The following is an 18,011-nucleotide window of genomic DNA, read 5'->3' as shown; positions in this document are numbered from 1 at the left end:
GGGTGCTTCTTAGATTTGGAAACTCAGCCCAGGATTACCTTCCAGTGAACACTGACAAGAAACGGCACACAATGCAAGATACGTAGGGGAGGGCAATCACATGCCATGACAAAGAGACCTTTTTGGCCACCTTTTCCAAAAACATGCCTCTATTTTGATCCTGAGATGGTGCTGGAGGTAATAGGTCAATCCTCAAAGACAGGAGGAGCTTTATGCAGCACCACCAGGTAGATCCAACCTTGTTGGGTTGCCAGCATCGCCCACAATTGCACCTTCGTGCATCTGCTAGTGCTTTATTAAAATGTAAAATGCCTCCAGAAGCAGAGACACCAATAAATTCAAAAAGCAGGAACGGTTCCTCCCCCGACAGCTCCCCAAACACTAATGATCGAGGCTCTCTTACGTGTACTTGACTCTAGTTAACCTTTTTTTTTCCCGGTGCTTTTTAACATCTCCAAGTCAGGTACTAATATGGGACTAATGTGGGGTTTATGTTCCCGGCAGGAATAGCCAAAAGAGCCCTGCACATTATCACAATCCGGGGAGCGGCTGGCAGAAAGAACGGCGGGGTTTTAGATCAAAGCCTTCATGCTGGAGCAGAGGCAAAGAATGTAATAATGATTGTGGGATGGAGTGTGCATGTGCGTGTGTATGTTTAACATGAGCCTTTCTTTATGGAATATTAATCCCAAACACAATGGAGCTGGAAACTGAAAAGCCAGCAGAAGGGGGAAACCCAGGTGCCTTCCACCACATCGATGGAGGATAGTTTTGGATCATGTCCATGAAACCAAGAGCAGGGAAAACCCTTGCCAGCAAAGAGGACAGGACAGGACATCCCAGTTGTTGTTGTTGTTATTGTTGTTGTTGTGTGCCTTCAAGTCATTTCCGACCCTAAGGCAACACTATCATGGCGTCTTCTTGGCAAGATTTGTTCAGAGGAGGTTCGCCACTGCCTTCCTCTGAGGCTGAGAGAGTGTGATTCGCCTAAGGTCACCCAATGGGTTTCCATGGCCGAGCTGGGAATTGAACCTTGGTCTCCAGAGTCATTGTCCAGCACTCAAAACACTACATCATGCTACTTCTTCCCAGTCTCAGGTTTAATTTGCACTGCAGAATTAATGCGGTTTGACAACGCTTCAACTGCCATGGCTCAATGCTATGATATTCAGGACTTTGTAGTTTTGTGAGATATGCAGCAAACTACAAACTACTCAAACTACAAACCCTAAGATTCCATAGCATTGAGCCATGGCATTTAAAGCGGTGTCAGACTGCATCATTTCTGCAGTGCATTAAAAATGTTGTAGTTACCAGGTTGCGATGACTAGAGTGTGTTGTTCGGGGGCTTCCTTTCAAAGGTGCATTTACCACGAACACCAACATTTGGAATAGTAAGCATTTACTTGGAACCCCGGAGTTGAGGTGTCAGAATTTCAAATTTTAGGGCTGTTACATAATGCAGGGTTTTCGGCGCAAAACAATTGCAAAACTTTGAGGCCCAGGTTTGGAAGAGATTACAGATTTGAGGGATTGTAGTGAGTGAGCCTACCTTTGGAGACAGTTTGGAAAGCCAGAGCCAGGTCACTCATACACAGAACAGACGGTCTGAGCAAATAATGCCTGCTCTGGGCCGACGTGTGTTTCCGGGCCCAACTCAATGTGCAGATTTCAACCTAAAAAGTTGTAACAACAACAACATCAACAACAGAGTTTCATATGACTTTGACTGCCATGGCTCTTTCTTAGGGAATCCTGGGAGCTGTAGTTGCTTGAGTTCCTTAGCATATTTGAAGATGTGCAAAACTAGAATCTCTCCAACAGATAATGCCAAGTATGAAAGTTTTCACAGCCGACATCCATAGTTTTTTGTAGGTTTTTTGGGCTATCTGGCCATGTTCTAGAAGAGTTTGTTTCTGACATTTTGCCAGGATCCATGGCTGGCATCTTCAGAAACATCAGGAATAAACTTGTCTAGAACATGGCCACATGGCCTGAAAAACCCAGAAAAAACTAAACCCAAGCCCCTTGCAAAACTCCAGCTCCCAGGATTCTATCGGATGCAGCCTTGGCATTTAGACCAGCATGAAAGGGTTATAACTGTGCAGTGTGACCCAGAGACAAGGCAGCTCCCAGCCTCCTGGGCCAGGATGCATTTGGGAGAAGGGGAAAGGAGCCTTGCCTCCTGGAGCTGCAGGTGCTTCGGAGGAGACAGAAATGCAAGGCCAGGAGGCACCCCATGTGCTTGCTGGCTCAGTCATGCGTCCCTGGCTCCAATTACGTCTCCAGCTCCTGCTGCTACTGAGCACCTCTTTCTGTTTATTATAAAGATATCTTAAAACAACACACGTAATCGGCTGCACATGCCTGGCCGCCTTTTGCTCTTGGAAGCTCAGCCGGGGATTTTATGAAGGGAGCATCACAGCCTTGCATTTCACTGGAGGGCACAGGGATGGGGGCAAAGAAGCCCCAGCTGGGCAAGGTGCCCACCACCATCCAAGGGGAGCCTCCTGCTCTCTCAGGCCATCTCTCGGGCCACAGAGAATGGCCAGGCCTTTCAGATGATTCCCTCTGGATCCCCTCCCCACTCCCTCAACCCTGCCTTGGTTCAGGCTTCCAGATGTGGAGATATCCTTTTGCATTCTGATTATGACAGATCAAGTCAAACAGAAAAGTTTCTTCCAGGCCAGGTTCTGTTTTCCCAGCTGTCCAGTACGTTTGCTCCAGCATACCCCCTTTTTGCAGTGTTTGACTGCATTCATCACATGGATGTGGGGTGTGTGTGTGTGTGTGTGTGCAACATCTGTGCCTAAAATTGTCAAAAACACCCCTTTGGCAATGAGGGTGTGTGAGAAAGGCTGGAAGAGGGCACTGATGGTCCAGATCCACCAGCTACAAGAGAGAGAGACAGAGAGATGAAGCTGTTAAGTTTGCAAATCCAGCCAAATTGCGGAGGAAAAAACAGCAAAATAGAAAATATTTGGGGGACACAAAAACACACATATCTGCACACACACACCTCTCTTCAAGTAAAGCTACAAGGCGTTTGATGGCACCTTTGAGACTATTTTAGAAGACGCTTTTGTGAATTTTTCAACCCACTTCTGAATTCAGTGTGAGCATTTTTTCAGTGCACCTCTTTTGATTTTAGTGGGAGATTTCATGAATTTTTCAATCCACTTTAATTTTATTGTACACTTTTTAGGATATCCAGGATCTGAGTGCCGGCCACAACACAAACCCACACTTGTGTGGCTGCCTTTTGCACCACCATTCTGCCTTGTTGCTTCTCCAGCAGGGTTTCCTGGAAACCCAGCCCAGGCTCCTGGAGACAAGATAATGAGCCTGGAAGGAGAGGCTCCCTGCTGGGACCAAGGGAGGAAGGAGGCGGCACTCAAATGCCAATCAGCTCCTGGGCAACAATTTAGCTGTCACCTCCCCAAATTACTTTGCTGATGGCCGCAGGGCAGAAGGGAGGCATGGGGGGAAATACCAACATCCATATTCCAAGGAGACAATAGCTGGGCACCTGGGGTTGGCAGAAGTTGGGAAGTTACTTTCTGGATAAACCAATTTATCGTGTTCCATATTGAAGCACTGGAAAAGTAATCCGTTTGATATTTGTTACTACAATAAAATATTATGTTACTTGTATTTTCCTTCTAAAAGGAGCTTTTGAAAATCCAGTAAAAACCAATACATGTCAGCTATCCTTATTCATGGATTTTGCATCCATAGATTCCACCATCCATCACTTGCAAATATTCAAAACACAAAATTCCAAATACAACACCTTGAGTTTGTCATTTTTTAAAATAAGGGACACCACTTTACTACAAGACCGTATATAATGAGACTTGAGCATCCACGGATTTTGGTATTTACAGCGGTCCTAGAGCCAAACCCCAGCTGCGAGGGACTTGACCAGGAAGGCCCAGATCCATCAGGGCTAGCCTGGAAGAAGAGACTCCTCCCTCCATAACGATCATCTTCCAGCCTATGAAGGAGTTGACCAGGCAGGCTCAGTTCCATCAGGGCTAGCCTGAAGAAGAAGAGCCCTCCCTCCAGTCCTTCTGCCTTGGTCCAGGCCTCAGAGGGAGAGAAGATCCACTGGACCTCATCCCCTTCCCCACCACCATTCCCTTCTCCTTTTGTGTCGTGTCTTTTAGGCGGGTTACAGACGGGCAGGGGAGGACGTCTTGGAGGTGTATTCAGCTGAATGCGGAGCTTCCAGACGGCCCACCCCGGGGGCGTGCTTCAGGTGTTGGAGCTTCCACATGGGGGGCAGTGAAGACGCCTCACCTGGGTCCGTTTCGGACCCGGAGCTTCCATACCGCCGCCTCGGAGGACGCTGCAAAAAGAGAAGCAGCTTCCGCACGGGCGGCCCAAAGCGCGGCTTTTTTTTTTCTTTTGCCGCATGAGAAGTGCACAGCTTCGCAGCTGCAGCGCTAAGCAGCGGCGGCAGAAAGCCTGTCTGCGCATTTAAAGTGCCCAAGCCCCTTTAAACTTTCTCTCCTCTACGAGGCCATGGAGGCTGGCATCTATGTGCCAGGGAACCCCAGCATCAACATCACAGGCCAGCAGATCGGGCCCCTGATACTGGCTGACTGTGCCTACCCCATTCGGAAGTGGCTCATGACCCCCTTGAAGAGAAAGAGAAGAAGAAAGCAGGGGAGACTGTGAGGAATGCCCTGGCAGATTTTTTTCTGACAAGGAGAATCTGAAGGATGGCTCCTGTGCCATCATCTGTGATGTCAGAGTGCATTGTACTGTAATAGCATAAGCACATGAATAAATGTATCCCATTATCCACAGTTTGAGTCTGCCTATCATTCCTGATCTGTGCTGTGAGTGGTGTGAGGTAGCAATCTCCAAACTCTGTCCTTCCAGGCATTTGGATTTCATCTCCCAGAATCCCAGACCACAGGGCAAGGTGGCTGGGGATTCTGGGAGATGAAGTCCAAACGCCTGGGAGGACAGAGTTTGGAGATTGCTGGTTTGGGGACCAGTGAGCCAGGCATGGTGGGAGGAGAGAACAGGAAGGGTAGAATAGAGTAGATAGGGCTGGGAGGGAACACATGCCCTGGGAGGTGAAATGATGTCTTTATGGGACATCATGGGACCTAGTGCCTTGTCAGTGCTCCCTGCCCCTTGATCCCAGGCCCCCTGTAGTTGCCCTTTGCCTTTGGGGGCAAGTTTAGAGGACATCAAAAGGTCTTGGGCACATTCAAGCTCCGGGGTCTCTTTTTTTTTTCCTTTGCCGCATGAGAGGTGCGCATCTTCGCAGCTGCAGCGCTAAGCAGCGGCGGCAGAAAGCCTATGGGCGCATTTAAAGTGCCGAAGCTCCTTTAAAACAATGGTGGTCTCCTGCCAGCTGGTGATCAGCTGGTGTTGGCATCCTTGTCCGCTTGCACTTTGCCAGTGTCAGCAGCATCATAGATGCCTCCTCTCCTTTGGTCCCCGCGTTCCTGCTGAATCTGCAATGCGCAGCCACAGCTGTCTCCGCTGCCACCGCTGTCCCCCTGCCATCTCCCCTCACCTCCCTTGTACATATGTAAATATTTACAGTTTTAGCGTTTTTTATTGTTAGGTGAAAATGGCAGAGGAATGTGTGTAGGGGTGCACTTTAAAGTCCAAACTTTCCAAGCAGCGCATGCGTACATGTTGCTCTAGGGTTAGGGTTAGGGTTAGGGTTAGGGTTACGAGACTTAAAATGCGCCGCAGCTGTGCCTCAGCTTCCACAGCTGCATGGCAGCGGACGTTGCAATTAAAGCCTGACTGCAAACTGCGCATGTTCCAAGACCCCAACTCACTATGCGACGGAGCTTTTAAATGGGCAACTTAAAGTAGCGGCGTAGCAATTCTGGTGTACCGGTGCAGCAGCTCTCATGGCTTCTTCCCCTTCTCGATATGTGTCAGCATTCAGGTAGGACTGCTCCAGTTTCTGCAGTTACTACAGTTTCTGGGACCATATAGTTATAATGTCAGCCGTCTCAGTATGAGACCAAGACGTCCCCCTGCCTTTTTTCGGGGTGCTGGTGGATGGCTGAGCCATCCTGCCTGGTGGCAAAGGGGAGCCGCCACACAGCTGTGCCAGGAGCAGCCGAACTGTGCCCGTTCCCAGGTGAGAATGGCGCAGGAATGTGTGTAGGGGGTCACTTTAAATCCCAAACTTTCCCTTTTCACTTTCTACAACCAAAACATCCGCTGGCAAAAGTTACAACTTCCCGCGGTTCTAGCAACGCATGCGCACAAGTGGCTCTAGGGTTAGGGTTACGAGGCTTAAAATGCGCCGCAGCTGTGCCTCAGCTTCCACAGCTGCATGGCAGCGGACGCTGCAATTAAAGCTTGACTGCAAACCACGCATGTCCCGGGACCCCGACCCATTATGCGACGCAGCTGACACGGAGCTTTTAAACCGGCAACTTATATTTGCGGCGTAGCAATTCTGACGTATCAGTGCAGGGGCTTACAGACGGAGCTGCGCAGGTACGCCGCAAATCAAAAAGAAGCGGAAAAAAGCAGCACCTTTTTAAAGCCGCTTCTTCCCGCTTGAGGCGTGCAGGGGGCGTGTTCATGACGGCATTCAGGGAAAGCCCGTCTGAAGGCTCTACCTTCATGACGTCATGAGTACATCCCTTTTTGCCCATCTGTAACCCGCCTTAGATTGTAAGCCTGAGGGCAGGGAACCGTCTAATTAAAAATAATAATTGTAAGCCACTCTGAGAGCCATTAGGGCTGAAGGGCGGGGTATCAATACCTAAATAAATAAATGATACCAGGGGCCCATTGTAATGATGATGGTGACCATGATGATTATGATGATCCCCAATTGTATACAATGGGAGTAGATAGGATCTTAAAGGGCAAAAATATAACTCTGAACATTAAAGTGAGGTTTGCTGAAGCCATTGTATTCCCAATCACCGTGTTTGGATGTGAGAGCGGGACACTGAAGCAAGTGGATAAGAAGAAAAATAAATTCATTTGAGAGATGGTGCTGAGATGTGGAACTTTGCAGAGGAGACCATGGGTGGCCAAAATGACAAACAAATGGGTCCTTGAACAGATCAAACCAGAAATCTCCCTGGAAGCCAAGTTGACGAAACTGAGGTTGTCGCACTTTGGCCACATCATGAAAACACAACTCATTGGGGGGGGAAAATAATGCCAGGAAAGGAGGAGGGAAGTAGAAAGGGAGGAAGACCTCATGCCAGATGGATGGCCTCTATTAAGCAGGCCATGAGTATGAATTTGAAGGACCTGCGCAGAGCCATGGAGGACGGGGGTCTTGGACCTGTCTCATCCATAGGGTTGCCATGAGTTGAGGTCGACTTCAACAAGTTGAAGAAGAGTGATGAAGATCCCATGGATGGCCAAGAAGGCAAACAAATGGGCCCTGGAATGGATCAAGCCTGATTGGTCACATCATGAGAAGGCAAGATGCATTGGAAAAGACAACAATGCTAGGAAAGATGGAAGGACGCAGAAAGTGAGGAAGGCTGCATGCTAGATGGGTGGAACCTATCAAGGAGGCCATGGGTATGAATTAGCAGGACCTGAGCAGAGCAGTGGAGGAAAGAACAGGGGGTCTTGGAGGTGTCTCATCCACAGGGTTGACATATGTAGCAATAACAGCAATAGCAAGTACATTTCTATACCACTTATTAGTGAACTACCACTCTCTAAGTGATTTACAACCTGTAATCCAACAGCCCCCAACAAGCTGGGGACTCATTTTACTGACCTACGAAAGGATGGAAGGCTGAGTGGACCTTGGAGCCCTGTCTGGGATTGAACTTACAACCTTGTGGCTGCAGTATTGACATCTGACCACTGCACCACCAGGGCTTTGCTATGAATCGGGGTGACTTTAAGGCAGTCAACAACATCAGCTGTCCAGTTGACTTTGATTTATGGCGACACCACAAGTAGGAGTTCTCAAGTCCCCTTGACCTCAGTCAGGTCTTGTCGATTTAGAGATGTGACTTTGATTGAGTCCATCCTTCTGGAATGGAGTCTTCCTCTTTTCCTCCTGCCTTCCATCTTACCAGTCTTCCCTAGGGAGCCTTTCCTTCTCATGATACGTCCAAAGCACAACAGCCTCTGTTTAGTCATCTTAGCTTCTAGGGAGAATTCAGATGTGATAAAGAATGTTTATTTTGTCTTTCCAGCAGTCCATGGTATTTGCAGAACTCTCCTCCAGCACCACATTTCCAAGGGGCTGCTTTTCTTCTTATCTGCTTTCTTCACTGTCCTCCTTTCAAAACCATGCATAGAAATGAGAAATACAATGGCGTGGCCCCCTCAAAGCATCCTTTCCATGCTTCTTCCTCCAAGGTCCCCATTGGGAAGGGATCCCACGCGGGGCCACGGGTTTCACACAACGCCAAGCAGCCCTTTCTAACTCCAGCCATCCCCGTTTTTTTAACCGAAGCCTTACCCAAGATGGAACCAATTATCGCCATCTGCCGTCCCATACTTATATTTCCTCTCTCGCAGCTCATTCTTCAAAAACTCAGTAGCTTCCTCCCTTTACATTTGTAAATACTGTTGACTGTGGATAAAATCCATGTTTACTTTGTATTCGGGGCCTGTTTTAATCACCAACAGATGTTCCGCTCCGCTCTGCTTTGCTTGGCTCTCCACCTCAAGGGGAAAGGCAAAGGAAAATCTTTATTTTAAATTTAAATTGTAGATTGTTGTAGACTAAATAAAATGCCAAATTGTTATTGGAAACAACGCGGCCGCTGCAATAACTGGGGCTGACATTTGCTTTTCATACAATTACAATTTTGTTTTCTGGCATTGTTTTAATGCAAGATGGTTTCCACATTGGGGGAGTCCCCTCCTTTCCCACATGCGCACCTTCCTCCAAAGCGATTTGCAATGAGGCTGCAGACTTTTGAAATTTATTTTTATTTAATACTTTGCTATGAGTTTATGAAATACAGGGATTATTATGCGATATACAGTAGATAGATTTCTCAATGCATACCATCCCCCTGGATTCATATTTCAATACACATTATCCTCTTGAACCCATTTGGTAAATGCCCTTTATTCCGACAGGCCTCTCCATAAATATGCAATGTCTCCATGGACTGATTTGGCTGCACAGCCCTTTCTTTATCTCTGGTTTCTTTCATATTTATGGTCACCTTTGATGTCCAATATGCACGACACCCTCTTCCTCCTGCTTTGATTTATCCCTCGCCGGGGTCCAACGGAGCTTCCAGCCGCGGCAAGACGGCGCAGACCCAGATCTTTGCCTGCGACCCAAAATGGATACCTCTATGGAGGAGATTTGGAGACCTTCACTCTCCATCAATGAGGATGAGGATTTATATCCCATCTTTTCCCCAAAACTAGCACTGAAGGTGGCTTGCAATTTAAAGCAAGCGTAACATAGCTAAAAACAAAGGTCAACATTGAGGTCTGTCCAGCAAATGCTGTCTGCTTTGACCGGGGCAGTTCCAGCTAATCCTTTGCCGGCCCACTTTTTGCACTGATTTCAAAATATCCCAATTTCTGTTTCCTCCTGCTGCTTTCCTACTTTGACTTCAGTTTATTTCCATTGCGGCAAACTGATTTCAAAATGTAAAAGTGATTTGAGGATGGGAGCACAGGGCAGAATCTTCTCCTTCCCAGTCGGCTCAGGCAAAAGCAACCTGTTTCTCTCTTGTGGTGTTTTTTGTCTGTGTGTGAGAAAGAGCATCAGCTGGAGGAAAAAGAGAAATCATATCCATCTATCAGTCGATCAAGCAAGCAAGCTATCAATTGATCTATCTTTCTATCTATCTATCTATCTACCATCTATTGATCAATTGAGCTATCAGTCAATCTATCTCTATTGACTGATTGATCGATCAAGCTATCTATCTATCTATTGTTTGATCAACTGAGCTATCAGTCAAAACATCTATCTATCTATCTATCTATCTGTCTGTCTGTCTGTCTGTCTGTCTGTCTGTCTATCTATCTATCTATCATTTGATCAATCGAGCTAGCAGTCAAAATATCTATCTGTCTGTCTGACGATTGATTGATCAATTGAGCTATCAGTGTATCTATCTATCTATCTATCTATCTATCTATCTATCTATCTATCTATCTATCTCTATTTTTAAATCTTAAAAAGAATATACAGTAAACCAGGCTGGAAAGAACCGCCGTGATATTTGACGTCCCATACTGTTCTGAATTAACAGCTCATTAAGGAAAAATCTTTGCAAGCCCAGAACTAAAAGGGAAACCACACCAATTGTCATATTTCATTTCCAGTCTGTGGATAAATCTAGAAAGATGTCAAGGCTTTTACGGCGCACCAAACAAACAGGTGTCCCTTGGCCTCCTGACCTGTGACATCAGCCACACAATCTTTGAACAACCCCTGTTTATGGGCCAAGCCGCTCGGTCTTGGTCTTGCAGCATAATACCTGCTTCATAAAACACAGAAACGTTTATAACAAATGCCTTGTTAATCCCAGGAGGAACCGAGTCTGACGACGTGAAGCATTCCCTCCAGATATCTTGTAAATCATAGAAGAGTTGAACATATCCCGGGACAGGTTTGCAAATCTGTTTGTGGTTTCCAGTTCATTTTCGAACATTATATCTGGTCAAGCCACAAATAGCAAAAAAATAAAAGGCAGAGAAGGGTGCGTTGGCGTTCCTGCGCCAAAGGTTTATTGAAACGTTGCTAGTGGGGTGGATTTTCATTCCAGACAAATCTTAGTTTCTGAAAATCAATTAATATTCTAACTTTTTGTTATTGTTTGGTACAAAGCCAACTGGACTTGGAAGGACGAGGGAACCGTCGGTCTGGCGCTTCCTTCCGGTCTGGAGCACGTTCCCTCCTTTTTGGGTCGGCTTTTGCATGGAGGGCCCCCGCAGATGCTCTTGTTTTCAGCTTTTTCAATACTCTGGAATTTTTCAATATCGTCAAGAATTTCCATGGCTTTGCAATCTGCCTGAAGAGGAAGGGATTAAGCCGCTTACCTCCCAATTCTAAACAGTTGTGCTGGCACACACCGGCATCCGCAAGACCAGCATGATATTGGAAGTCAAAGAGAGACGGTGCCAGTGCCATCCAAGGGGCAAAGATGTCTGGCCACTAAAAACAAAGAGCCACTGGAGGAAGGAGAAGACTTTTACTTGCGGGAAAAGGGGAAATAAAGCCACCGTGGCCTATGAGTTTGACCCACATCTTAAGGCATTTGTTGTTGTTGTTGTGTGCATTTCCAACTTTTCCAAGTCATTTCCAACCTATAGTGACCCTAACTGAAAGAAAGAAGTTGGCATGAGCCTTTGTAGACTTACATCTACTTCCTCAGATGCAACACCGTGGCCAAATAATTCACATGCTGATTTTAGGAGTCAGGTGTTTGCAAATGGATGCCTTCAATATTTCTCCGTCCCAAATAAAAGAGGTGGCACCCCTGAGTCTTCACGGCCGCCTCAAGGTTTATTTCACTTCCAAGGAATCCATGCTAAGCCAGGTATTAATATCACGTAATTGGGAAAGAATGGGGGATGGAGGGAAGGAAAGCAGCATTTGTTTTTTATTTGTTTTTAAAAAATTCTGGCCTGTCAACATCACTTAAAACATCCCTGCTTCGCGCCTCTGTGTAATAAATTAAATCAGCATTTTAATTGTGCCCAGGCTTTGTGGTTCCTGGCAGTACAATCAGATCTTCTGCAAATGCGCCTTGCAAAAAGTCTTACTGGGTGATTAATGGCTCGTCTGGAAGATATAAATATGCCTTCCAGGGAGGACAGTGCGGAGGACCGCCGGAGGACTTTGGCCTTTTGCGTAGGGATCCAGGACTTTGCAGACATGCCCCCAATTCAAACAAGAATTGCATCATATCCCAGTCTTTTGGGGAGAACCCCGGCACAAATAGCAATGATAGTAGTAGCAAGTATATTTCTATACTGCTTACCACTCTCTAAGCAGTTTGCCATATGAAAGCAAATTGTCCCAAACATTTCCTTTGCACACTTACAACCAAAGGACGCAGGAAGTGGGTCGGCCGTTGTGTGGCCAAAATCGCCCTCTTTTTGCTGCGAAAGGAGATGTTTCATCTCCAAACGGGTGGCTGGCCCTTGATCAGTTATTACCATTATTATTCACATTGCAGGGAAGTTAAAGGGGGCCTAAGAGGGAGAAACATGTTACCTACTTTAAAAATGTGTAAGATCTGAGCTTAAAAGCAAAAGATACTCAGGGTGAGCAGATGTCCCAACTGCAAAGGAAGAAAAATGTAAGACATTCATGGTTCTGAGTCATGCTCAAAATGAAGGATATTTTGAGCATGACTGAGAAGCATGCATTTACATTTCTAAGGCTGTTTTTAGCTTTTATTTGGTTGTGTCCTCTACATTTCTTGGATGTCATATATGTTGCATTGTCTTGTCCTCCTCTGCGGTGAGGACATCTGGTCCCCCTTGTCATCCTGATTCGCTTACACAATTCAGGACAAGGGTTGTGTAGCACCATGGATGCACAACTACCTTGCATGTGGATTTACGCTACATGACCTCGAGGTGCTCCCTTGGCCAACATTTTAAAATCTCGCCGTGTTGGTTTGTGACACAATGGATGAGAGATGGAGGGGGGAACCGAACCAAAGCATAACAATGACTTCTCTCCAAAGTCAACACTCGCAAGAAACCTTCCGATGATAGATGACGCACATCCAGCGGCTGCCTGTTTACAACGGCGGTGCAGGATCATTATTAATATGAACGGAGGGAGGGATGGAAATCAAAGCTAATCTTTATTCCGGGTGGCATGTGAGTGAAAGGACATTCCCAGGCGTTGGGACATCTTGAATCCCTCTCCCACTCTTTGCAAAAGAGGCAGTTTTCCTCATATTTCCACTTGGGATGTGGATGGATCTCTTCTGCGAATCCCCCTCAGGCTCAGGTGTTACGGGACCAGATTTGCCTTTCTTCCCTCTGCAAAGAGTTGGGGCTGCAATTGCCTTTGCACATTAACAACCAGGCAAGGAAAAATGTCTCAAATGGACACAGCAGGCGGGTCGGCCATTGTGTGGCCAGAAACACCCACTTTTTGGTTCATAAGGAGACATTTCATCTCCTTTATCAGTTATGGCCATTGTTATTCACATTGCATGGAAGTTAAAGGGGGCCTAAGAAGGAGAAACATTGCAAAAATGCATAAGATCTGAGCTTAAAAGCAAAGGATATTCAGGGAGGGACATTCAAGAAAAACATAGGGCAGGACCCAATAAAAGCTAAAAACACTTAATTATATAAATGTAAGTAGAAAGATCCTGTTGCACCACTGAGACTGAAAGAAAAATGTTGGCAACATGAGCTTCCATAGATTAAAGTCTACTCCCTCAGATGCATAAATGTAAAGGTAAATTCATGGTTCTTTGCCATGCTCAAACTGGATGGCGTTTTGAACTTCCTCCTGGAGAGAAGGTTGAAATGCAGGCCAGGTCTGAAAAAGTAGGATGTCTGGTCACCCTGAGGATATTCTACCTTCCTCCCCTTTCCTTGTTCTTTTTCATGGGGTCTTTCCATCTGCATCTGCAATTATGAGCAAAACAATCGGGATTTGCAATAAATCTTCTCCAAAGCTGCAAACTGTTCTGGGGCTTAGAAGCAAGGATTATGAATGGCTTGTTTGTTCCTCGGCTGAGATACCTCGAGAGCAAGAACGCTGGCGGTGGGTGGCCCCAAACTCTGGATGCCGCAATGGCCAAGGGACCTGCCTGGCGGAGAGGCGCATGAGGCCACTTCAGATACGTCAGGGCGCCATTTGCATTCCTGGGCGACTGAAATGGTCCTTCCTGCAAGAGGAGCCATGCCACTTTCCTATCTCTCTGTCAGGCATGTCGCCCGGAGGATCAGGCCTTGTGGGTCCCCCGTTCCATACAGACACATCCTCTCAGCCCCACATTGTTTTGATATTTTATCATCGCCACTCCTGGCTCACCTGGATTCTCCACAATGGAGACACCTTGAAACCGATGCCTGCAGCAGCCCCTTTGGCCTGTCAACATCACTGAAAACATTCATCCCCTATAGCAGCGGTTCCCAAACTTTGCTCCTCCAGATGTTTTGGGACTTAGCTCCCCAAATTCCTGAATGTCTGCCAAGTTGGCAAGGGCTTCTGGGAGTTGAAGTCCAAAACACCTGGAGGGCTAAAGTTTGGGAACCACTTCCCTATAGAAATAGGAGCATTGGGGGACAGAGAGAGGAGGGAATGAGGGTCAACAGAGGGGAGCAGGTGCAGGAAAATAGGGCCAAAATGAGGGCAAATGGGCTCTTCAAGTAGGAATTATGCCCCACAATGACATTTCCATTTATTTCCCAGATTGCTATGGAATGAAGGGAAAATTCATGAAGGGGAAGAATTTCTAGCATTGCAGAGAAATCCCGAAAACCATTCAGCTCTAGAACTCTAAAATGTAGATTGTTTTAATATGTGTATATCTTATTTGTCATTCTAAACTCATGTGTTTGAAATGATGTTGCTTGTTAATTGTTGTTGTCTCCCACCTCGATCCATGGTGGGTTAATAATAATAATAATAGTAGTAGTAGTAGTAGTATTTGCATTCCCTGGGACACTTTCCCTGTCTCTCTTCTTTGGATGCCTCAACTCTGTTCCTAAAAACATCACCAGAGGTAGCCCTGTTACTCATATTGTTGTTGCTTTTGTTGTTGCATGCTTCCAAGTACATCAAATAAAATAAACAACTGCAACTTATTGCACATTCTCTACCAGCAAAATTCCACAATATCTATACAGTATAACAATTTCAATACTTCCATCAGTGAGTCTCAAACCTTTCTGGACTTTTCTGACCTCTAGTGGAGGAAGAAAAAGAGAAGCAAAGCCATGGAACGGCTGATCCCCAACTCAAACAGGGCTGTCCCATTAATGCAGAATATCTCCAGGGTTTCCCCCTTTTTAAATGTCAAATTTGAATGTCAAAACACAGAATAAATGGGCCATAGAACCATAGAGTCCAAGGGATGGAGCTGTTGTCCAATGAAAGGTACGGTTGCTGTCAGTAATATTTTGTAACGCCTTATACTTCTGTAATATTTAGTAATGTTGTTGTGCCTTATACAAATAAACCACTATTGCTGAAAATAAGTGAGCAAAGGTGACCGCTCCCCTCCTCCATCCAGCCCTGGATCCATCTCAGACATCAGAAGAGATCCCATGTTCCACAACTTCCGTTTAATGTGCAATTTTGCAATCCCATCTCGAAAGCCATCATCCCCAGGAAATGAGGCCTTCCAACATCTCTTGCGTATTCCACAACCCTTTTAATTCACATCTAGCAAACGTTGCTGATTTCTGCAAAACCTGATACAGGAATGTCATCAAACAAACCAGGAAATGGTCTGATGTCAGAAGACGAATTAATTGATTCTGAACGATGGGGAGGTAATAATAAACGAAATCAAAGGCCGGGGGCCAGGGCATGTGTGTGTTTGTGTCCCCCACCATCTGGCTAGGGCCAATCTGATGTAAGTCATGGAAAGCAAAATGAATCCAGGGCCTGGGTAATGCAATTTTACAGTCATTTACTGCAGTTTATTGATCTGTCAGTTTAAAGTGCCACAGTATCATTTCACCACTGTCTTGCATTAAACGTTTTCTTAAAATCCCCACTTTACATTCTTTTTAAGGGAAAAAAATTGTGACTCGGGTAAACAAAGTGCAAAGCTTCAGGCCTTTAGATGTGTCTGGCAAAATATATATATATCAAAAGTCATAAGGAAAACATATCAGAAAGGGATTTTTTTTTAAGGTAGTCATAAACAGAACGATTCAAAATCACTCCCTCTGCCATCCAAATGCAATGAATTAGGTTTGATTTCTTTTTCTTTATATGCAGCTGCTGCTTTCTTACATCTGCTACATTCATTTAAGATATATATATATATATATATATATATATATATATATGAGAGAGAGAGAGAGAGAGAGAGAGAGAGAGAGAGATTAAAAAGGCTTCCCTATATATGCCGCCGTGCCCCCCCCCCCAGGACCATGAAGCATTAATAAACTAGGTAGATGGACAAGAGATACAAAGGAATTATTTTAATGTTAGATTGAATCAGAGCAGGTTGGGAAATGACAGGGCTAGCCTGGAAGAAGAGACTTCTCCCTCCATAACTGTCATCTTCTGGCCTATGAGGGAGTTGACCTGGCAGGCCCAGCTCCATCAGGGCTAACCTGAAGAAGCTGAGCCCTCCCTCCAGTCCATCTGCCTTGGTCCAGGCCTCAGAGGGAGAGAAGAATGCTGGACCTGATCCCCTTTCCCTCCACCACCACCATTCCCTTCTCCTTTTGTGTCGTGTCTTTTTAGATTGTAACCCTGAGGGCAGGGAACGGTCTATTATCCCCTCTGTTGTAAGCCACCCAGATCCCCAGTGATTGGGCAGCATATAAATAAATCCTATTATTATTATTATTATTATTATTATTATTATTATTATTATTATGTAGAACACCTTTAAGGGACATGTCTGGGAATTAAAACTCACTGCCTTAATAGAGACAAAGGGAGAAACAGCAGGAAGAGCAAGAAAGAAAAATCTTGGACTCTTGACTCATTACAATGGCCTAAGCACCCTAGCGCTCAATTAATTTTGCAAGTCTGAAGTGAAAAACCTTCCTCTGAATACGCCATGATCCCATCCCTGGGTCTAAAAACACATTCCCAATTAGCTTCCGGGCACAATAACAGGTGTTGGTTATTACCTTTAAAGCCCTACATGGCTTGGGCCCGAGTTACTTACGGGAACGCATCTCCCTATACCAGTGATGGTGAACCTATGGCATGCATGCCAGAGGTGGCACTCAGAGCCCTCTCTGTGGGCACATGTGCCGTCGCCCAACACAGAGTTTGCCAAAGTTGGTTACTAGAAAGCCAGAGAAACATGGCACTTTGCAATAAATAAGTGGGTTTTGGGTTGCAGTTTGGGCACTCAGACTCTAAAAGGTTCACCATCACTGCCCTATACAATCCCCCCCGCACTCTCAGAACAAATGGGAAGAAATTGCTAGAGGTACCAGCATCTAAATATGTTTCTACTTCCCAAAAAGCATTTAGTATAGCTGCCCCCAGACTATGGAAAGGACTCCAGAGGAGATCTGCCTTGCTACATCCCTGGAAACCTTCAGGAAGGCGGTTAAGACAAAGCTCTTTCGGCGCAAATACCCACCTGGCCTTCTATGAATTACAGACGGTTCTGTATGGAACGAGAGCATCTGACCCCATGATTGTGGATTTTATGTTTTTAACTGTGGTTTTAAGTTGTGTGGTAAAAATATTGTAACGTATTTTTAAACTCTGCTGTGATCCCGCCTTGATCCAATTGGGAGAGGCAGGAAGATATAAATAAACCTTATTATTATTATTATTATTATTATTATTATTATTATTATTATTAGATGGAGACTCACATTGCTTTCCCTCTAGTCAGGATTTAGCAAGCAAGGGGCTCAGTGCAACAGGAAGGCTTGCACCAACAGAAGGTTTCCGAGGGAAGAAATGCTGCAGTACTACCATTCTTTCAAATTTCGTAGGAATGCAACTTCACAATCAGTTAGTTGTGTGAGTGATGCTTGTTGTGGTGGTGATGGTGGTATGTCTTCAAGTTGTTTCAGACTTATGGCGACAGTAAGGTGGACCTAGCTTGGGGTTTTCTTGGCAGGATTTGTTCAGAGCAGGTTTGTCATTGCCTTCCCCTGAGGCTGAGAGAGTGTGACTTCTTGCCCAGGGTCAACCTTTTCATGTCCAAATGGGGCATTGAACCCCGATCTCCAGAATCATAGTACAACTCAGCTGGAAATTTGTGGACACACACACACTTGACAGAATTGCCTTTTAAATAGGCAAAATTTAAAAGACCAATTATCATTGCAATTAGGCAATGGATGGTAGAATATATCAATTTCTGTAATCAATTTCTAGAAGAATACTGTAATTCAAGCAGATTAGCAGAGAT

The 18,011-nt window shown here is 45.5% G+C and overlaps 1 long non-coding RNA gene across 1 annotated transcript in view; it reads right to left on the bottom strand.

Annotated features, from left to right (window-relative positions):
- Positions 1–18,011, bottom strand: part of LOC121914739 — a 36,583-nt gene that overhangs the window by 2,776 nt on the left and 15,796 nt on the right. Inside the window, exon 3 of the long non-coding RNA XR_006100572.1 lies at positions 1,553–1,676. This is a non-coding gene — a long non-coding RNA (uncharacterized LOC121914739). The remainder of the gene's footprint in view (positions 1–1,552; positions 1,677–18,011) is intronic.

Source organism: Sceloporus undulatus, chromosome 8 (assembly GCF_019175285.1).
Source record: "Sceloporus undulatus isolate JIND9_A2432 ecotype Alabama chromosome 8, SceUnd_v1.1, whole genome shotgun sequence".
NCBI lineage: Eukaryota > Metazoa > Chordata > Lepidosauria > Squamata > Phrynosomatidae > Sceloporus > Sceloporus undulatus.
The sequence above is the reverse complement of the archived record's forward strand: the minus strand, read 5'-3'. Positions and strand labels throughout refer to the sequence as shown.